This window comes from Copadichromis virginalis, linkage group LG16 (assembly GCF_057382275.1).
Source record: "Copadichromis virginalis isolate Kocher_CV1m ecotype Utaka linkage group LG16, C_Virginalis_male_GT1.1, whole genome shotgun sequence".
Lineage (NCBI taxonomy): Eukaryota > Metazoa > Chordata > Actinopteri > Cichliformes > Cichlidae > Copadichromis > Copadichromis virginalis.
In genome coordinates, this window is record NC_140633.1 from 37,549,107 (window position 1) to 37,572,264 (window position 23,158).

General features: G+C 38.6%; 2 pseudogenes across 2 annotated transcripts; both read right to left on the reverse strand.

Moving 5' to 3' along the window:
* Window positions 1-5,476: 5,476 nt before the first annotated feature.
* On the reverse strand, window positions 5,477-16,385 carry LOC146691312 (lactase/phlorizin hydrolase-like; annotated as a pseudogene). The gene is made up of 18 exons (XR_014915691.1): window positions 16,381-16,385; window positions 15,661-16,223; window positions 15,330-15,400; window positions 13,525-13,602; window positions 13,339-13,432; window positions 12,693-12,783; window positions 11,907-12,585; window positions 11,163-11,811; window positions 9,523-11,061; window positions 9,143-9,411; window positions 8,752-9,042; window positions 8,444-8,642; window positions 7,485-7,687; window positions 7,295-7,401; window positions 6,936-7,067; window positions 6,611-6,834; window positions 6,239-6,461; window positions 5,477-6,073 (listed from the first exon to the last, which is right to left on the reverse strand). The product of XR_014915691.1 is annotated as a lactase/phlorizin hydrolase-like (transcript).
* A 1,775-nt stretch (window positions 16,386-18,160) lies between these two features.
* On the reverse strand, window positions 18,161-22,653 carry LOC146691313 (sterile alpha motif domain-containing protein 3-like; annotated as a pseudogene). Its single transcript, XR_014915572.1, has 8 exons — window positions 22,374-22,653; window positions 21,231-21,426; window positions 20,903-21,061; window positions 20,657-20,744; window positions 19,635-19,841; window positions 19,198-19,369; window positions 18,994-19,073; window positions 18,161-18,889 (listed from the first exon to the last, which is right to left on the reverse strand). The product of XR_014915572.1 is annotated as a sterile alpha motif domain-containing protein 3-like (transcript).
* Between the last annotated feature and the right edge of the window lie 505 nt (window positions 22,654-23,158).

Here is a 23,158-nt window from a genome sequence, read left to right on the forward strand (position 1 = left end):
AGCACATTTCATTCATAATGTTGTAAATCCAAATCCATTATGTATTCATGAGTTGAATCCTGGGTTGTGCGAAATCCCAGAAATAAACCTTAGACAAAGTGAATTTGTGAACTAAGGTGTTGGTCTGTTAGGTTATTTTGTGGCGATCCTCGGGTTGGGGGATTTGTTTTCATACTGGAGTGCAAAATTAAAACCAGTGGAAGATGGACAAGAAAAGTTCAAAGTCATCAGGTGCTCAGTTTAGAAAAAAGATAAAAGAAGAGGAGGAGAAACGAGCAAAAGATGCAGGTAAGCAGATGTGTGATTGGATCCTGGCAGGTCATCCTGAAACAATCAGAATCAGAATACTTTATTAATCCCTAAAGAAATTATGTGGGTTACAGTTGCTCCAAGAAGAAATGGTAAAAAATAATAACAGTAACAAACTAAACTTCAAACATTATGTTGCAGATTTTAATATTAATTAGTCAGTGTCAATTGTTGATTTGTCCTGTTTTCATTGTATGACGAATTATGATGGCCGTTTGCATACTATGCATACTCTCTCTCTCTCTTCATATATGTGTGTGTGTGTTTCTCTGGTGAAATTCAGTATGGTTCCGACAACAGTTTTATGTTAATGTGTACAATCCTTAATATGTTTTACGTGTGTGTTTGGGGGGGGCAGAGGGAGTGTTCGCCCAGGGCGCCAAACAGGCTAGGACCGCCACTGATAACAGCCTACTATAAAAATTATCTTTATTCCATTCACTATTACTCAGATAAACTAATTAAAGCTTTTATATCTTTGATGACAGTGGAAGAAAACAGGACTGTTGCCAAACATGGATGACGTCAGCAACACTCTGCATACTGTCATCAAAGCCCAGAGATTCCCGATCAGCGATGGGCTGCTCCTCCCCAGCAGCAGAACCAGCAGGCCTAAAATCTCCTTTGTACCCTGAGCCATCAAACTGTACAACTCAGCACTCAGGGTGAGGGGGAAGAGGAGGGGAGGGGTGGATGATGTCAACCCAGTGAAATAACCAAACAAACACACTGCCAATGTATTACGCTTTACACTTTAATTCCTGGATTTCCTTTCATTATTACCATTTTAAATTCTGCTGTTGATTTTTTTATTCTTAATGTTCTATTCTTAATTATTTGTACCTGCTTGGTAATTTTGTTTTCTTATTTGTATTTCAGTTAGTGTTGTGTTGTGCTGCTGGAACCATAATTCCCCTCAGGGGAAATTAAAAAGGTATTAATAAGGTTCTATTCTGTTCTACAGCAAATAAAATCTACCGCCTGATACAGATAAAAGACAATTATAATAAGTGATGATTTTAAATCATCTTTAAAGGAAACAAGGTTCAAGGTTCAAGGTTCTTTATTTGTCACATGCATAGTTATACAAGTATAACACACAGTGAAATGTAGCCTGACACGCTCCTCGACATGTGCAAAAATTGGGGGGGGGGGTGTAGAGGAAGAACATTATATATATATATACATACATATAGTATATACATTGGGTGAATGTGCAGTAGTAGCAGCAAGCAGGTGAATTCTGTACATTAATATGAATAGACATCTGACTATTTTACAGGATAGACAATATAAACATATTTAAAATTTAAGGAATTGAAATGTACATTGTGCCTTGGTTTAGTGTCTGGAAGAGAGTCCTGTCTCAGTCAATTATAGATGATGTGAGAGGGCGGGTGTGTGTGTTTAGGGCACGGATGGCTTGGGGATAGAAGCTCCTCTTAAGTCTCTCTGTCCTTGCCCGGAAGATGCGGAACCTTCTACCAGATTGCAGAAGTTGGAACAGTTTGTTGCCAGGATGGGACGGGTCCTTCAGTATCTGCGCTGCTCTAGTCCGGCATCTCCTGGTGTAGGTGTCCTGAAGCGGGGGGAGAGCAATCCTGCAGCAGCGTTCTGCTGTACGGATCACTCTCTGGAGAGCTTTTTGGTCCTTCACACAGCTGTTCCCAAACCACGATGTCATGTTCTGTGTGAGGATGCTCTCCACAGCGCCTGTATAGAAAATCCCGAGGATCTTTGGAGAGACCCTGAACTTCCTCAGTTGTCCTCAGACACACATTTTCAGTTTGGTCGAGCTCAATATAAATGTTTCCTATTGCTGCTTTAGTTGACTGTGTTACCACTATTAGAATTTTTATATATAATATATTTATATTTTGGTTATATTTTGATTTTTATTTGACTTTTTTCAATTACTTCCAACTTTTTAACTGGGTTCTTGGAGACCCTGATTACAAATGAGGGTGACTGTAAAGCACTTTGTGTCAGTTTCTTTTGTTTTCAATTTCTTTGTTTAAGTATCTTTGCTTGTGTGTGTGTGTGCGCACGCACATGTTCTTTCAGGTTGTTCTTAGAAAATTTGATTACTTTGGTAATAAGAAATTAGATTACTCTGGGACACAGGTTTTATCTTTCTTGAAATGCAGCCCACAGTTGTTAGATGTGCAGAAAGTATGACGGTGCGTTTTCCTAATTGTTTACTACATGTCCCAAAGGTCATGATGACAAAGGACGATTAATGCAGCAGGAGGAAGGAGAAAGTGCTCTGTCATGGTGGAAAATATAAATAAACAAGAAGCACCTGGAGAGTACAAACCTCCAACAAGCTACTTCTCCACTCTCTGGACAATATTTACTTTTAAGGCAATAGTATAAAATTTTTGATATATTCATTCTATTTTGTCTCATTCTTAAACAAAGAAGTTATTTTCAAACTTCTTTGTTTAAGAAATTCATATCTCAAAGAAATAAATCCCACTGATAATGTCTGAGCCTAATGCCTCAAAACTCGAATGCCTTAAACTATAGTGATAATGTATGAATGTTAAAATGAGGTCAGAGGTCAAACGTGGCATGATATTTGTTGCAGACTATGATATTTAAAATCAATTAAGCTTTAATTTTATTTTCAGCTGGCTTCCTTTTATACTCTACCTGTTTCAGGTAAGCATCTGGAATAAGTTATAAGCAAACATGGACACATGGAAAAAAAAAAAAAAAAATATATATATATATATATATATATATATATATATATATATATATATATATATATATATATATATATGCTAGCAGGCAAGGCATACATGGAACGCCATAACCAAGTGGCCGGCATAGTGTACAGGAACATCTGTGCGGAGTATAACCTGGAAGTCCCGAGGTCAAAATGGGAGATGCCCCCAAGGGTGGTGGAGAATGACCGAGCTAAGATCCTGTGGGACTTCCAGATACAGACGGACAAAATGGTGGTGGCTAACCAACCGGACATAGTGGTGGTAGACAAACAGAAGAAGACGGCCGTAGTGATCGATGTAGCGGTTCCGAATGACAGCAATATCAGGAAGAAGGAACACGAGAAGCTGGAGAAATACCAAGGGCTCAGAGAAGAGCTCGAGAGGATGTGGAGGGTGAAGGTAACGGTGGTCCCCGTGGTAATCGGAGCACTAGGTGCGGTGACTCCCAAGATAGGCGAGTGGCTCCAGCAGATCCTGGGAACAACATCGGAGATCTCTGTCCAGAAGAGCGCAGTCCTGGGAACAGCTAAGATACTGCGCAGGACCCTCAAGCTCCCAGGCCTCTGGTAGAGGACCCGAGCTTGAAGGATAAACCGCCCGCAGGGGCGTGCTGGGTGTTTAGTTATATATATATATATATATATATATATATATATATATAACTATATATATATAATGTCTCTGGGAATTGGTGGTAAAATATATTTTATATTACTTTGTTAGTCTCAGGTGAGTAAAGCACAAATCATCAATACAAAACACTCTAAAAATGTGGGGGGGGGGGGTATTTGTTTGTTTTGTTCTGTATAAAACATGTGACTTCTCCACAGTGACCTATAGTGGGACTGTGATTTCTGCTGAACATAGCAACTCCAGTTTAAATCACAGCTTTTGAGATTAGCAGTGAGAAGCAGCATAAAAAAAAGGGTTTTCTATTTTAATTTTTGGAAATGTTTTTAAGAGATTGAAAGTAATCTTTTTTTTTTACTTTTTATTTTGTACTTTTTCCAAATTTATAGTACATGCAAACAAAAAATGTAAGTAATCTTTAATATAAAAATATAAATATATATATATATTTATACCCACACTCTAAACCCATACTTCATACTGGTACTCAGGTTGTTGCACTCTAGTTATAGTATTATTTATTGTAATGTCTTATTACTTGTCATTTCTGCTTGTTAAAAACAAACAAAAAAAACATAATAAACTTAACTATTTATTTATAACTTTAAAAAATGTAATAATTCTGTTTCTTCATTATTTTTGTTTCTTTTCACTCCGGGACTGTGTGTACATAATTTCATTCCACCTCATGTTAACATGTGATGCGCATGACAAATAAAGCTTTTTGACTCCTTCAGTCCTTGAAAATGATTTTAACGGAACACCAGATTCTTCAGAGTTCTCTCACTTCACTTCTCTCACTCTGATAAATATTAACATAATGATACCTTTACGTCGCCCATTTTTCCTCCTTTCGGTTCTGGCCTTGGCTGTAGAGTTTTTTGTTTTTTGGGGGGGGGGGTTTCCTATCCCCCGACAGACATGGCTGGAGGATTGGAAATGGAGAAAGAAAGAGAGGATGGAAAGAGAGAAGAAAAACAGATCTGCTAGAGGATGTAGGGAGCCATGGCCCTGTCCCCCAGGACATGAAGCAGGCATGCAGGAGATCCAGGCCCATGACATCCAGAGTGCAAAAGCCCAAGGAGGACCATTGGAGGGGCATCCGTGCCGCCCTCCTGGAAGGAGCTGAGAAGAGCCAGAGATATGGGGTCAACCAGCAGCCATGGAGCAGAAGCCAAAGGGGCCTGCAGTGATGTGCCCGCTGGCTCTGCCGGCACCCAGCTGCGCCAGAGTGAACCGAGCTGCAGGCCCAGAGGCCTAAGGGCCCCCAAGCAGCCACCAGGAGTGAGCCAGTACATACCTGAGCGCCCAGCCCCAGACACTTAGAACCACCAACGCACCGGCGCCTGGGGGCATCAGCCAGGGGCAGGGAGTGTGGTGAGGGCTGTAGAGTGCTGACTGAAGCTGGAAAACAAATACAAGTCCAAACCTTAGCAGATACAGTACCCTGACACTTACTCTCATCAGGTCTCTTTAACAAGAACAATTTAAAGTGTGTTACTCTGCTCCTTGTTTGTGAAACACTGCTGGAGACCGCTGAAGTCAAATGTATTGAAGTAAAAAACTGCAAAGATTTAAGAGATTTCAGAGGCCACTGGATTTATAGCTAAATAACAAATGTTTAAACAAATATAATAAATATAATGGATATATTGTTTTGATTCACAGTGTAATTTTGATTACTTCAAGATAACAGTATCACCATCAAAAATTGCTTATCACTGTACAAAAAAGTGAAGAAAAAAATCTGAAGATGAAGAAGGTACTTACATTTAACAGCAATCATGACATAATTCACTGGATGTTTTTGCAGTGTTTTATTTGATATATTTGATTATCTGATAAACATATACAAAAACATTATTCAAATTTGAGGCGTATGTTACATCCTGTACTATAACCTGAAAATTGTTTTTCTTATTACATAAATTACTTTTATGTTTTTTGAGTACAGGATAAAATGACACTTTTAATCATTTTGGGGGATTCTCAAATCTTCATGCTGCAGCAGTGGTAAAGCAAATTATAATGTACAAGGATTTAATAACTAAGTCATGAGAAACTTACAATTTTCTATGTCTGATGAGCCTAGTAGTATTTTTCAGTCTTTAAGGGTCTGCAATCAAATGCTGTTTACGGGGGCCTACACTGCACATCAGCTTATTTGCAGTTACAGTTTTTACTCCATTTTGATACTGTCCACATGTTCACTTTTCTTGGACTTTTTTTTTTTATCTTAAAGAGGAAAACAGAAACACAAATGACTCCTACTACTGCAACAATCAGTAGAGCAAATGTGGTGTAAAGTCCAGTCTCAGCATCATCGGCGGAGAGATCCAGACCAAGGAATTTCACGCTGTTAATGTTGACTGGTGGTGCAGCTGTTGGCGCGGTTGTTGCTGCAGAAGAGACACAGTAAAAACAATACTGTCGTATTAGTTGTGAAGATTTGCAGATAGTAATTAACCTGCTTTTCAGCAGGTAAGTTAGTTATTTATTTGAACATTTAATTTAAAGGTCTATCATTCAAAGTAGGCATCTAAGCAAATATTTCATTCTTTTACCTCCAGACTCTGGGTTCAGGCACTCCTGATTCAGGGAATCCGTTGCACTTTATGACTGTGGCATAGAAATTTACAGAGCTCTTAGGCACTCGAGGAAGATTAGGGTCTGAGCGATTAACGTAGAACAGACCAAATCTCTGTGAAAAGCCAGAAGCCCACTCTAGGTTGTCCAACAGTGACCACGCTGTGTAACCACGCACATCCACACCATCAAGCAAGTAAGCTGTGAAGAGAAAATAAGTACCTTCATATTCTTGAAATTCATAGTCTATTTTAAAGCATCCATATTACACACAAAACATGATTATGTTATTTTCCTCTCCAGGACATTCCTGGCTTTAGATTTTTTTTATAAAGGGAGGTTTTTGTTACCTTTCAACACCTGGTTAATGTACTGTTCATAGTAGTAGATCCTGTGAACATCATTTAGATCAATAGGTCCCTGCTCTGAGACTCCATTCTCAGTGACGATAATTGGTGGATTTCCATATTCATTTTTGATGAAGTTCAGCAATCTGCGGATACCAAATGGTGTGACCTTTAGCCAGACGGAGGCTGAATCCAACCAAGTGGGATCAGGAACTGTCGCTGCACCGCTGCGGAGGGCAAAATTTGGTAAATCACAGAATAAAGAAGCAAAGCTGTTCAGAAGAATTAGTTCCAGAAGACAGTTGTTTTTCAAATGTTAACTTCTTACATGTCTGCCTCAAGGCTTGCAATATTTCCATGGTCCACAGGGAATGCCAGGGCAGATGTGTACTGGTTCAATCCAAAGAAGTCATGAGTGCCCTTAATTCTCTTAATCTCCTCTTGAGTAAACTCAGGCAACCTGGAGAAATTTAAGTGAAACCAAACTTACTTATTATACTATAGAGCTACTTAGAAAATCACAGACAACTTTTAAAGATTTAATAATAGGGTCTTGATGGATGCTCAATCATCCAGGTAAGGAAATCCCAAAAAGTTGATTCTGTTCATATGGAAGTAGTGTTGTTAGTGAAAAATGCTTGTGAACAGAATTCGCTTTTTGTGATTTAATAATAGCCTTCATAATACCGAGACTGTGGTAGACCAGCAGCTAGACTTCGGTCTCTTATTCTTGTCTTCATAATTTCACTGTAGTCACCATTAAATATGGGATGGGAAAACCAGCCAAGAGTGAACTGCACAGAGAGAAACATAATAGTCACTAGAAACTAACTGCTGTTAATTTTTCTTTTGTCAAATCTGAAAGGAATTGGCATACCTCCACCACACGTCGTGCAGCATCATAGTCCTCCTGTCTATAAGGATTTCTGGGTTCAGACCAGTCAGAGCTGATTGTGATGGAGATTATGCCGTTCTGTTTGGCCCTGTACTTGTCATTGTAGAGATGCCAGGCCTCGGCATGAGCTTTAATCAGGTTGTGACCAACAATGTAGGGCAGAGTGTCTGGTCCTGAACTGATTCCTGGGGACAAACATAGACACATTTGCTGCCTATATGCTCTGTTTTTTTTGTTGTTATTGTTTTTATTGCAAGGTCGGGGGGGGGGGGGGGGGGGGTTGTCACTATGGTTTAGAAATGTGAAGAACTGCTGTACAGATTACAGCTTATTTCAAAATACTCCGATATTTACCTTGACCCCATATCCATATCACGGACAAACAGTAACAGTTGTTTATGTTTTAAACCCATTTTGCACAGAGAGGCATTTTTTTGGAAAATGTATTGATAGCAATGTTGAATATTCTTACACAATAAGACCAAAACAAAATAACTACACATAAAATAATTACACCATAAAGATGGTTTATTTTTCTACCTCCACACGTACATGGGTATTTCTGAAAACAGAGATTTTCTGTTTTTGTTGATAAAAAAAATCTCCACCATGGCAGGAGTTTTTAAAAATATACTTTTTCAGTGACCCAAACTGCAGTTTACGTGTGGACGAAAGGCCCACATGCATAGAATAAGCTGTGTTTTCAAAAATACCAGTGTAGGTGTGGACGTGGTGTAAAAGAGGTAGTAGTTGATGTTATTGCTACCTGTAATTTATTAGTTTACATTTATTTGTTTAATTCTTCACAAACAGTTTGAGGTGTGAAATAAACCGCAATTGAATTTGAAAACAAAATATGTGTGTGTGTGTGGATGGATCATGTGTTTGTGCCGGGAGGGGGCCTAGAAAAAAAAATTGGAAACCACTGGCTCAAACCATACCTGGGGCAAAGTCTCCAAAGCCATATCCATGGCGGGCTACAACGAGCGGCTCATTAAAGGTGATCCAAATTTTCACCTTGTCACCAAGACGGTCAAACATGAGGTCAGCATAGTCCCTGAAAAGCTTAACAAAGCTGTCATTCAAAAAGCCTCCATAATCCTCTATAGCTTGTGGTAGATCCCAGTGGTATAGAGTAACCTGAAAGGAAAGGAAAGGAAAATTGGCTGTACTTGCTGACTTGATCTACTTTCCATGTATATTTTCTGGCACAAAGATTTTCTGTTTGCCAGAAAGGAATTATTCATACCTGTGGCTGGATATTTGCAGCATGCAGTGCGTCCAAAAGTCTTTGGTAGTACTTGATTCCAGCCTCGTTAATGTTATTAATGGTGCCATCAGGAAGGACTCTCGGCCAGGATAAGGAGAAACGATAATGGCTTACTTTCAGCTGCTTTAATATCGCAACATCCTCTTCTATTTTATTGTAACTGTCACAGGCTATGTCCCCATTGTCATCATTTAATATTTTGGAAGGACTGTGAGCGAACTTGTCCCAGATGCTTAGACCTTTTCCATCTGCCCTCCATCCTCCTTCAATCTGGACACAATAAATGCAAAACAATAATTTAAAGAGATGAAAACAAGGGAAGCAAGACAGTATTGAGTAAAAGTAAAATTGCAGTAGAAGTATAAGTTACTTGGTATGATGCTGAAGCAGAACTCCACATAAAATCCTCTCGGAAGTGACCATAAAGCATCTTCTCATCATCTGGCAAGGGGAAACCATTATCCTTTATGATGTTGTAATAGTAATGAGCTGAGTACTTTGGTGTTCTTGGACGGTCTGGGTTTGTGAAGTCCACGTGGTGCAGCCCAAATAGAAATTTGTACCCGTGCAGCCACTCAAAAGAATCCATAAAAGCTGTTGCTGTGTATCCTCGCAACCGCACACCATCAAGGTTATTGGCTGTAATGTAACCACAAATGCAAACACATACATACAAAATAAATGAACAACCAGTCATGGCAGTGGTGGAAAATGTTAAATATCTTCTGAAATATTTTTATATCACTGCACCTTTGAGAGCCTCATCAATATAGGCCTTGTAAAACATTACTCTTTCAAAGTCATCCCATTCTACTGCTGCTCCATTCTCAGTAATATAAATCTCTGGATCACCATACTCCTCCTTGATCCAGTTGAGGAGTCTCCTCAAGCCCCAGGCCACAGCTTTTTGGTTAGGAATGGCTGTAGTTGGTGAATCAGGTTCCTCTGCTTCTCTCATGTCCCGGTCTGATTCATAGGAGTGAGGCTGAAGTGCAGCTGTAAAATAGCTCACTACCCTTGTAGTGTAATGATTTACACAGAATACGTCAGCAGTTCCCTTGATGAAGTTCTTTTCTTCTTCAGTAAAGGAAGGAAGTCTTGACTGTGGAAGACTTTGGATTTCACTTTTGTTCCCAACTTGCCACTTCAGTGCATCAGGATAGTCACCATTCTTAAAAATAGGATGTGCAAACCATCCCAGTTGGAACTGCATCGCCCGGTCAGCAGTCACCACTTCACGGACTACGTTGACATCAGCAGGTTCAAACCAATCAGCGTTGAGGGCTATGGAGATTAGACCACCCTGCAACTGACGATATTTGTCATCATATGTATGGTAGGCCTTGGCATGGGCTTTAATGAGGTTGTGTGCAACTATGTATGGTCTATATCCTGGGTCCACAACATTTGGTGGCATATTTCCAAGTCCATATCCAGACCATGCAATTGTCTGAGGCTGGTTAATGGTTATCCAGAATTTCACTCTGTCACCAAATGTAGCAAAGCAGAAGTCGCAATAGTCATTAAAAATGTCTATCATCTCTGCACTTTCCCAGCCATTGACCTTTTGCAAAGCTTCAGGAAGGTCCCAGTGGTACAGTGTTACCATGGGTTCGATATTGTACGCTATAAGACCATCAATGAGTCTGTTGTAGTAGTCAACACCTTTCTGGTTGAGGGACTTACGTGTGCCATCAGGAAAGATCCTGGACCAGGACAAAGAGAATCTGTATGACTTCACCCTCAGAGCCCGCAGCATGTAGAGATCTTCATTAAGTTTGTTGTAACTGTCACAGGCTACATTGCCGTTTGCGTTATCAGGAATAGTGTTAGTTGTCTGAGTGAATCTATCCCATATACTAGGACCTTTGCCATCAGCATTCCAGCCACCTTCAATTTGGTAGGCCGACGAAGAAATTCCCCAACTGAAGCCCTCAGGAAAAGTGCCATAATGGTACATTTTTCTATCAAAGTTTGACTGTGAAGAGAATTTCTCCCAAACTACCTTTGCCTGAGATGGAACTTCTGAGGGTGGTAAAGCAGCTAAACGTCGAGTTAATGGCCTTTCTGCAGCTTTAAACTTCTTACTTTTTTGTGAACTGAAACCGTTTTGCTCGATAATCTCAGCGTACAAATATGCAGATTGCTTTGGGGTCCTTGGTCTGGATCCCACTTCAAAGTTGACATAGTGAAGACCAAATCTTTGACTGTAGCCTTGGTTTGCCTCAAATCCATCCATGAGTGACTGCACTGTGAATCGCTGCACATCCACTCCATCTGTGAGTGTTGCTACAAAATGAACAAACAAAAACAAAATTAATATTTGAATTATTTTAACTCTCTCTCTAAAAAAAATGTGCCCTCAAATTGGGGAAATCTCCAACACTAACCTTTCAGGGCCTCATTGATGTAACTTTTCATATAGTCCATTCTGCTGGTGTCAGTGAGACTGTCAACACTGTAATCTGTTGGCATCCCATTTCCTGTTATGTATACAGGTAATTTGTTAGCACTCAGGTATTCTGTTGAAATGTAGTTCAGGAGCCTTCTAAGTCCCCAAGGAACAGGATAGATCCAGTCAGAAGCTGTGGAACTCCATGTGGGGTCCACAGTTGCATGGAAGTCACCCACACCGTCAGGACCAGGGGTGCACCCACCATCACTGTTGCTGACCAGCCGAGAAGTATAGTGATTTAAACCAAAAAAGTCAGCAGTACCAAGTATCCTCTTGCTCTCTGTGGGAGTGAAAACTGGGAGCTTTGCTGGTACAGAGTCAGGGCATGCTGTTTTCTTCTGTTCCACCTGATCTTTGAGTATTGCAGGATAATCTCCGTCTACAAATATGGGATGTGCAAACCAGCCCAGCATAAACTGCAGGTAACGGTCTGCAGCTGCTACGTCTTCAGGTTTGGCAGGGTCACTGGGCTCAGCCCAGTCAGAGTTCAAGGCAATGCCCACTTTTCCTCCTTGTGTTTTTCTGTAATTGTCATTATAGACATGCCAGGCCTCGGCATGGGACTTGAGAATATTGTGAGTGACCTGATAATGCAAAATCAAATGTTAAGTACATTAGTGCAATAATTACACTTGTAATAAAGTGATTAATTGTAGTATTCTAATAACATCACTGTCACCTGATAGGAAGATTCCACATAGTCCTTTACTCCTGGGGCATGCACACCAGTACCATACCCGGCATGGCTCACTACCCAGGGACTATTGAATGTGTTCCAGATCTTGACTCTGTCTCCAAACCTGGAGAAGCAGAAGTCTGCATAGTCTTTGAAGGCCTCTACAATGGAGGCATTGGTCCATCCACCATAATTCTGGAGTGCTTGAGGCAGATCCCAGTGGTACAGAGTGACAATGGGTTGTATGCCAGATGCAACGAGAGCATTTATCAGCTGGTCATAGTATTGAGCTCCTTTTTCTGATTGGCTCTGTCGGTACCCTGTGGGGAAAATACGGGCCCAAGAGATGGAAAACTGGTAGGTGTCGACCTGAAGACCTCGCAGAAGGTAGACATCATAATCTACCTTACGGTAACTGTCGCAAGCTAGGTCAGCTGTCTGATTTGCAAAGGCCAATCCCTCATGACCAAACCGGTCCCAAATAGTCTCTCCTTTCCCACCTTCTGACCAGCCACCTTCAGTCTTAAAGGATACGCTGGAGGTGGCCCACTGGAAGCCAGAGGGGAATGATTCCTGAAGGAAAAGATCTCGTTCTGCTGTGGTCTGGGACTTAAATTTATCCCACACAGTCTGATAACTGTTTCTTAACCCTGTCACCCTGGTGTGGTGTGAAATGCCATGACTTTTGGAAAGAGAGAGACATGAAAAATATAAGCAAATCTTTAATCAAATAAGAAAAAAAAAGATAACAGAATTCCAGTACATATAAATCAGAAAATGAACTCTTACTTGACAAGAGCATCTTCCGTGTCCAGCTTGCCTAACATGTCCTTCATGTCACATCCCATAATATTCAGGCCATTGTCCTTGTCCATCAAGACTGTGTTGTGTTCAAGAAATATGAATTGTTTTAAGTTCAGTTCTGATATAGTTCTGATATATGTTATTGTAACAATATGTATTCACTATTACTGAAAAACATCATAAGTGTGTGCTAAGTCTATGGGTGCCTTATATAACATCACTGGCCCATAACAAGAAGATTTCATGACATGATAACACTCCCAAGATTTAGAACTTTATCTTAATGTATTCTGTTTGGTTAATAACACCAGAGGATTTGCCCAGATTTTGTGGCCTTTGGTTTTTCTTTATTCTGCCATCCCGTAATATCTTCAGATAGCTGTTTTTTGAAAAGGATGTACACTGTACACAATAATAAGTGGTATCATAGTCACAGAAACATTTAACTGGTGTATTAGGCACCATGAGTACGTATTTCACAACACGAATCTCTACTACAACAGCTACCGGAAAGTAGTATTACATATACAGCTGCACATTCATAAAATTAGGTATTGTTCTCGTTTCTGTTATGGGAAATGATTATTAATATCTTAAATTTGGAAAGTCAAAAAGCTGTCATGACATTTACCATTTAGGAAATATCCAAGAAGCTGGTAATCATTGGGAGAACAATCATGAGCGCTCATCTCGTAAATCAGGATAGGCAAGTTCCCGCTCAAAATCTACAACATAAAATGAAACATATGCAGCTTTGCTGTATCAGCAAAATGTTAAATGCAACGTATAAAAAAAAATCTTATAATGCTTATTGTACCTGTAAGTTCCTCAGTTCATTTTCAAACTCTGAAGAGATGGCACAGTTGTAGTCAATGTGCACTGACAAGAAGTCCATCTGTTCCAAGCAGGAGATACACAACATCAGGTTGTCACATCATTCTGAGATGGGACTTTTTTGAACCGTTGCGTCATCATTTTTTAGAAATCTTAAGGTAATTAAAGTGACTTATTCTTTGTTTTCATTGGCATCATTTAAATAAATTGAATGTCATGGTTCAGGGTCAGTATGACCCAGCATTTTGAGTTTCTTGTGTTTTGGTAATATTTTGTAGTATGGTTTATGTTCTGATTCACTGATAGTCTTATATGCTGTTTTGAGTCCTGTATTCCCTGTTTAACTCCTTGTTTGGATTCTCTCTTGAGTCTTGTTTATTTGTTAGGTTCTCTGTGTATTTTATATTTCCTAGCCCAGTATTATTATACTCTTGACTTAGTCTGTATTTGTAGTCTTGGTCTTGCCTCTGTTAGGTCTGTTGTGTTTCCACGTCATAGTGTTTAGTCTGCGTCTTTGTGAACAGTCCCTTGTCTCTTGTCAGTGTTTCTACTTTTACTTCCCCTTGGTCGCGCCATGTTTGCTGACAAGACACAGCTGTGCTCTCCTCCTGTGTCTCATTCCTTCGTTATCCTTCAGTGTATTTAAGCCCCGTGTTTCTCTGTCAGTGTTGCGTTGTACTGTCACCGTGCTGTGTGGTTTTCTTGGTTTCTTAGTTTTTAGATTCAAGTGTGTCCAGTTTATTTCTAGTTTTCTAGTTTGAGGTTTTGGTTTGTTTTTTGTGACGTTTACTTTTTATGGAAGGTCTCCCTGATATAAACGCTGCCGCTTTAAGTTCAATCTGAAATATGAGTCCTGAAATTGGGTCCTATATCCTGCCTACCACACAGCACTCAACATGACATAAAAAACCAAATCAATCTTATTCTAAACAAACAAAAAATATATAATTATATGACCAATCCATATAAAATCCATATAACAACAGTCAGTAGTTCCAGATTATGAGAAAATGATTAAAATTTCCTTTGGGAATGATTAACCTCAGGTACGTTAGTGCTGCTGTTCTTGTCACTAGAGTGTGTGGAGTAAAGAGTTGTTGAATGCCTTCAACAAAACCAAAATAAAAAGAATAAAATATTAAAAAATTGGATCAAATAATTATTTAAATGGCTTGAAATAATTTTATAACAAGGGAACAATCCTCTACAAGACGCAACCCCCCGCAAAAACAGCCAGTTAACGTGCAATTTATGCACGTTACTTGGAATGGAAATAAAGTTTTGTCATGAGACAAATGTAAGATTTCATTGTTTGGCCACAGTAAAAATCGCCTGTGTGATACATGCAAACCTTTTAATGTGGACTGATTCATTTACAGACTTTAAGTTATCAATGAGTGGTAAACATCATGTAAGCGAACATCTGTGGGGACGTTCACTGGAATATTCATCCTAAGCAGATAAGCAAATTCCTTAAAAAGCTGAATTTGAGGTTTGTAATATTTTGGAGAGATTTAAAAACAAGCTTTAAATGCAAGAAAATCATTAAAGGGGATATTTGTCAATTCTGAGGCCGTGAAAGAATTTTGTTTCTCATATATTTGGTGAGTAAATAACTGGAGCTTATTGTAAATATAAAATATTTCATTGCCGATTATCAAAATAATATCAACAACCGAAAATATTATTAGGATCCTAAATAAAAATCATGCAAGGAGGTGAAATTCTGACTATACATATATTAGTGTTTAAAAGATATGTATATATAAAAGAAAAGAAAAAACTTACACTTGTTGAAGCTTTAATGTCGGAGAGAGAAACCACATCTTTAGTTTTCAGTCCAAGTGACAGACGTCTGCCTGCAAATATGCAAGCATGAAAGGCACTTTTACTGTTTGGAACTGCTGAACATGTGCTGAAGGATTTTATTAACTTAGTTGGTTATAAAATATGATTTATTTTTACAAGTGATTTCTCAAGACACTTGTCTATAAACAAAACCTTAAGTGAACTCAATCCTCAGAGAAAAAAGTATTTACTAGAGAAGAATTCTGAAAGCATAAATTTAGTCACGACACTTTTGTCATTAATCGTCATTTTTCCTGTTAATTTGACTCACCTTTGTCAGGAAAGCGCTGATGGTACATCTGGTAAATGTTCTTGTTTAGTTGAAGGATGTTCTGCAGAAAACTGGGAGCATGTGCAGGCTGCCCGTCATGCCAAACACCATCCAGTGTCAACCATGAGTGTGCAAGTGGTGCAAACTCTTGGAAGGCAAACTCTGCATACTGCTGAAACATCTGTGCCAGCTCCTGGCTCTCCCAGCCTCCATACCTTGATTGCAGAGACTCTGGAACTGTCCATCCATGAAGGATGACCAGAGGCTGAAGACCTGCTTCCAGCAGCTGTTTCAGCAGGGTCTGGTAACATCTAACCACAGCCTGCTGGGGCTGGCTGGGGTGGCCTGTAGGAAGAAGTTGAGCCCATGACAGCAGTACTTTGAAGTGGGTCACCCCTCTGCTCTGCAGGTACTCAAAGTACTGCTTAGAGCCAGGAGGAACGGGATGACTGCAGTCAAAGGCATCATTTATGCTTCTGTCTGAGCTTCTGACCACCTGCTTTGTCAGAGGCCCTGCAAGAAACATGAAGTCCTCTCTTCCATTTACCTCACTGCTCTGACAACTACAGAGACAAAAAATGTACAGACAAAAGACCCACAACAGCTTCTTCATTGTGGCTCAAAAACAGAACAACTGATATTTTTTGAATGTAGCCGAGCTATTTAACAGCAATATCTTTCCTTTTTTTTACATTGTTACACAATTATTGTTATTGGCACCTCATCTAGTTATCACAAGTGTTTTATTGTAGCTTTGAGAGATAGGCAGATAGACTCTGGACTCTAGAGATAACACCTTCCCCATCTTCTGTTCTTGAGCTCTGATATACTTTTTATTGCTGTAGAATCATATCATAGTCATTAATTTTACTACTCCTATCCTAGGTGCTTAATTTTAGTCTTTTAACTCTTTTATTTACTTTTGACTTATGTTGGTTTGTTTTTATGTTTAACATAGTTAACATTTTACTGTCGAAGTGTTGCAGAGATGTTGAAAGGTTTGTGTTGTTATAATTATTACCACTCTTATTATTGCTATTGTCTGTGAAGCCTTTTTATGTGCAACAAGGTATCAAAAAGATTTATTTGATACAAGTTTAGTTTTAACATGTATTTATTTACTTTTTATTAATAGTAATCATGTAGAATTCATATCCTGAGGTATTCACTAAGTGGGGAATTTATCCCCACTTAGTGAATACCTCAGTCAGCAGAAATCTAAGATGGATGAGGAGCAAGAAGAGGAACTATCATGGAAGGACCGTCCTCTCGACTAAAAGACAGCACAGAGGCACTAATGATGGCAGCACAGAAACAAAGACCTAAGCACAAGATCCATAGAGGCTGGTGACTACCACACCAGGCAAGACCCCAGGGGCAGGCTGTGTAAAGATGAGCCTGAGATGATCCAGCACATAACAGCAGGGTGCAAGAGTCCGGGCATATATGGAACGCCATAACCAAGTGGCCGGCACAGTAAAAAGCAACATCTATACCAAGTATCGCCTGGAAGTCCGGATATCTTCCAGGCCAAGGGAAGGTGATGCCTAACCAACTCAACATAGTAGTAACTAGTAGATGGAGCTATACTGAGGGATAGCAACATCAGGAAAAAGGAATACGTGAAGCTTAATAAGTACCAAGAGCTAAGACAAGATGTCAAGGGTGAAGGTAACAGTGGTCCCATTAATAACAGCACTCAGTGCAGTGACCCCCAAGCTGGGCGAGTGGCTCCAACACATCCCAGGAACAACATCCAAGATCTCTGTCCTGAAGAGTGCAGTCCTAGGAACAGCAAAGATGACCCTCAAACTCCCAGGACTCTGGTAAAGGCCCGAGCTTGAAGGACAAAGAATGAGAGCCGGAATTTTATATATTTCTTACAGAGAAAACTGTTATCGCAATTATATTCTTGTCAAAGTAAGTCTTTCAAGAATATAATTCTGATAAGAGTTTTGTCTGTAAGCAAAGTGCATGTAATATTACTTCTAAACTACAATGAAAATGATGTTATCACAATATCATTATCAATATTCAATTTTTCCTACATATATATATATATATATATATATATATTTTTTTTTTTTTTTTTTTTTTTAATGTAGGAGAGGGTAATGGGTCATAGGCATTATTTGTAAATAACTTATCATGAATACATTTTGCTTTTTATATATGACACATTTTGAGGTTCACTTGACAGTACACACTCAGAAATTAAAGTACAGAAATGTACCTATAGGGGTACAATGGCTTGTCACTGGGGTGGTACCCTCTAAGGTACCGTTCTGTACCCTAAACTGTGGGTACTGATTTGTACCCTTGTAATTTGTACCTTTTACACGTCAAACCTGTACTTTAAAGGGCAAAATTGTACCCTTAGTATAAAGTACAAAAAAGAACCCTTAAAAGGAGTACAAAAATGTCTTTCTAAAGGTTCAGTATCTACACACAGATTTCCTATATTTTTCCTCTCAAGATTTGAAAAATTGAAGATACAAAGTCAAAAATACTTGTCACATTTATTACCTTCTTAAATACATTGCTTAACTGTTACATACAAACTGTTATCAACAGAGTATGTGTCATAAGCTGCAACATCAATTTCCTGTCCAGGTTTTAGCAACGTCCATTCACTATCAACTCTAACACTGTATGAATGAAAATGGTTGTCATATAACAGAGGAATGAGAATTTTTCCACAAAAGACCCACATTGTGTCAATATTAACACAACACCTGTTCTCTGTGTTTCCTATACACATGTCGTCTGAAAGATTCATATTTTTTGAAGGAAGAACAGCAGTCACTGAGTCCACAGGTTATATCAAAATTGGCATCATGGGAATGAATAAGTCCTATGTGCTGCATAAGCTTTGTCAAACTAAAGGTTCTTCTGCCACATTTGGAGCACTGATATGGCTGAGGCATGGTGGTCAATACAGAAGATTTATTTGTCTGGTGACTGTGATTGGCAGAGGCCGGTCCTCACCCTCATCTATTTTCACAATGTACTTTTGGAGAAAAATCAGGGTGTTCTTCAGATGTTTTGGATAAGCAAGGTTGAAGACAAAATACAAGCAGAAAGAAAAGATGATTCCTTCAAAAATACACAAGCTTCTGCACACTTCACTGCCATCCAACTTCACAATGTTTGGAGCGCTTCTGGAGAACACTGGTTTCCAGTCTTCATGAAGTAGCTGAACAGTTGGATAGGGGGTTTTAGGATGAACCTTTGAAGTCAAAAGAGAAGGTAGAGGAAAGCAATATATTAGTCTCTTAACAAAAGATACATTTGTTTTCCTTTTATATAGACTAAATATTTTAATACACACACCTCTCCAAGTATGACAAAGAGATCCAGTTTCTCCTTGAAGACGTATGGCAGGAATAAAAGTGCAGCCCTTGTGTCAAGATCTGCCAAAAAAAACAACAAAACACAAGATCACCCATGCATTTTATCTGGCATTTCCAGTTACCTATAAAAATTATATAAAATGGAAGCCTTGAAGTTAAAAAAAAAAAAAAAAAAAGCAAATACCCGGTAGGTCATCAGTGAGAGCCTCCTCTCTTGCATCAAGGTAGAGCTGGTAGAGTGGGGTTTTCCCTTGTGTAAGGTCAATCACCTTTGCTGCAACACATGAGAGCCCTTCACGAAATCGCTGGCTTACATTACCCGTTGTTGGTTGGATCCACCCGAGTTCGTTGCACAGCTACAAGTAAAAAATTCATTTTCAGTACAAAATAACAGTGTATGAAAATGAAATAATCTAAAGTTGATATTAATTATGTATGGTGCTGCATAATTATTTTTTTTAATAGAATTTAACAACAATACTGTAAGAAGTTACATGAACATACAAAAAAAGGAAAGAGGGACAGATGAAGAAAACAAGGTCAAGGGCAAATAAAATTTACTACTATAAACATGTTAAATGTGACAGCTATTTCCAAGTTCAATTCAGCTTTCTGACTTACACCAGTAGGCATCCCTAAGAAGGGGTACTTCTTCAACACATCCTCCACAGGCATACCATTTGCAATTTCTTTCTGCCACCAAGCAAACGTTTACTGCACACGGTTATGAACCACCATGGTATCTGGTTGCATCTTCTGATATTGGCACTGTAAGACCTTTAAGTGGGCGTCTATGGATAATAAATCCTCTCCTTGGACGCATGGTCCCTTGAAAGAAAGCAAGAGTGAGAAGAGAAAGTCAAAACAGATTAGAAACCCAACATAAGACTAAATATACAATTAGAGCTGACACGATCTGTGCATCACAAAGAACTTGTATCGGTTAAAGTTAACCGATACCATGAACCAATATTTAAAATATGGAAACTCTGAAATAATTTCACATAAAATCTTAATTGTTAACTTGAAATTTTAGTTTTGGAGTCATATTTAAAATGTTTTTTGTTTTTTTTTAAATCTAGTTCACCCTCTTTTAGCGCCTTCTAATTAATAATATTTTGTGAGGTAGAAGTATTAGCACTGGTACTTTGTATTAGCAAGTGCTCTAATCCAAGTATTGGTATTGTTTCGGTTTGAAAAAAAAGGGGTACAGTTGCATCCCTAATCCTTAGTTTTAGATGTAATAACAGAGGCAAGAACATTTTATAGCTCAAGATGTCCCTCACACCAACCTGACAAACATTTCTCTGACTTGTTCATTGACATTTATTAGGCTGCCCTCTCCTCGTAGAACCAAACTTCTCCTTACAACGCCTCACTGCCTCACTGTCGACTAGTGGTGCCCGCTCTGATTTGAATTTACGTCTCAAAGACATATGCCATGTGTGCTTGTTGAACAGAAACATAAGTTACTGTAAAAACAATCTACACAAAATACACCCAACAAAGAATCAGTAAACATACTTCATACAAACCTACTGAGAGGCTACAGATTGTCTTACTAACAAAACAAGATTGAAAAAAGCTTCACTTTTACTTTGTAATCTTGAAGGAACCTTATGCAAATTTTAAATTTAACTTACATAACCATTTCCCTCACGATCCTTGAGGAAAGGATACTTCATTACCAGCGTCTTCACAGCTTGCACATATTCAGAATTTGTGGGATACCTGTAATATCAGAAGAAACATAAGTGTTAGAGCAACTGCTGACAAACAAACTTTATCAAGTGTCAGTTATTGTTTCTTAGTAATGTAGCGTTTATTTTCAATATGACAGATTCAGCTTTTTCTAAAGCAACAAGCTAACATTACCCTGATTAACTTACATAGTATACTGTGCCACAGCTTCATATAGAACTCTGATTATTGTGTGTCTGTCCCTTGGATTTTTATGGCACGGTTCTTTGTTGTCCAGTTTTAGTTGGAGATTTTTGGGAAATCTTGGAATTTCAAAAGAGGCTGGTAGTCTCAAAGTATTTTCATTGCTGTGAAAACAGTTAAGCGTTTGTTTTTATTGCATGAATTGAAGTATAAAACACTACAGTAACAATACATATGGTAGAAACAATGATCATATTAACTAAATCCTAAAAGTGCATAACGGCCAACATGTATGTTTCAGACATACTAACTTCATTATAAATAAGAAAATACCTTATTGAAGTTGACGAAGTAGATGGTTGCCAGTCTTCTGGAGAGACAGTCTGTAGAGTCAGCGTCACTGAAGATTCCTTCATCCTTGACACAAATTGGTTGAATTTAACCTGCATTTTGAAGGATCCTTGGAAAAGGTATGCAACCATAGTCTCAGTAAGACCGCAGTCAACTGTGTCACCATCAACCTCATTGTCTGCAAGATAAATGGTAGTACAAACTTTAAATTCAATGTAAGGATATTTATCACCACATTTTTACATGGGTAAAAACCATATATCACACACATTAAAACCTTTTGTACAACTTCTTTCAGTTCAAAGAAATATTCATTTAAAAAAATCAGTAAATTAAATAAAATAAAGCAAATCTTTAGAGTGAATCCTCTTGATATGCAAAGTTTTCATTTTTAAATTTAGATGTTTGTTTGGGACTACTGGACACAGGAGAGCAGAGTCTGAGCATGCTTTTGTGCCCTTTCAAGTTTGGAAGAAAAAAAAAAAAGACTAGAATGCTGTAATTTGTTAATATTCACTACTAAGGTGACTCCTTTCTCCAGATTTCCGACAGTTTCTGCCGTCTGTTCTTTCAGACCGATTACTTATAGCGATAACACCCGCAGGACCGTATTACAAGCTCAGATTACATGCTGAAAAAGTTCCCACATTGCTTAAAACGCGACTATCAAACCCCAGCTGCGACACCCTTGTTATATTTTAAACAAGTGCGGCGTCAAGATATTTCCTTTAAACGTTATATTCAGCCGCCCATGTGTGTTGATGGCCTTGGAATGGATGTAAAAACGTGATTTTATTAAACCATTAATACACTAACGGTAAACTGCATTCAGCTACCAGGGAATCAAATTTCGCGCCGTTCCGCTGCGCAGGGGTTACCGAACCCATAGACTGTGGCCGAACCACATATATAAGTTCAAACTTATACAAATACTATGTGTACACATTTTTCATTTTTCAGAACTGTGACCTCAACTTTACACATGAAACGTTTGTAAAAACGTTTGTAAAAAGACATAATTTGAGCTAAGAGAGTGCCGAAACTAGCTAAATTGCTAATATACGTTAAGCTAGGCTAAACCAATAATTAGTAATTACGCTACATTTTTCTTTAAATAAAACTTACCTCTGAAATGCTGAGCTTCAGCTTCGGTGACATCTAAGCCCCACTCTTGTATTTTTGTTAAGAGTTCCTCGGTTGAAAGTGAACAGAGCACACCAGGACTTGCAAGTTCGTAATCCATCTCCCTCCGTTGATAAAACAAAATGGCACCTGCTGCATTTACAGAAAATTCTAGAATCCACCAGCTATTCGTTGAGTTTCTTCTTCTACTTTTTGTTTGATGTTGTGAGGATGGGCTCAACTCGCACTCCGAGTTCAATAAGGGTGCTTTTTTGCAATTCATCCAAATAGTTATACTTTAAAAAAAACACTCTCTTAAAAAAATTTTTAAATGCATTTTTACTTTTTTTTCTTTCAAATAAATTCATTGTTCTTAAAGCAGCTTAAAAATAAGGGGGGGGGGGGGGGGGGGGTTCAGGGAATACAAAAACAACAACAGCAATGAAAATAATAAAAAATAAAAACACTAAAATATATGCTTATATCAATACAGTTGCAAATAAATTACTGTCAAAAAGAATAAAAAACAAAAAACCTCTAATCAAAAAGAGCTTAATCAACCTGTACTTTATCTTTTGAAAGAATGGGTACAAATAAGTACTTTTCACAATTAAGGAACATGTATGTACCTTTCAGACGCTAAAAAAGGTACAGATAGTTACCCCGAGGTCCAATATTTGTCCTTAGACTGTATTAATGTCATTTTTGTACCTTGGGGCACAGTAATGTACCCCTTCCGTACCCCTATTTCTGACTGTGTAAGGCAGATGTGAAATGTAACAGTAAGT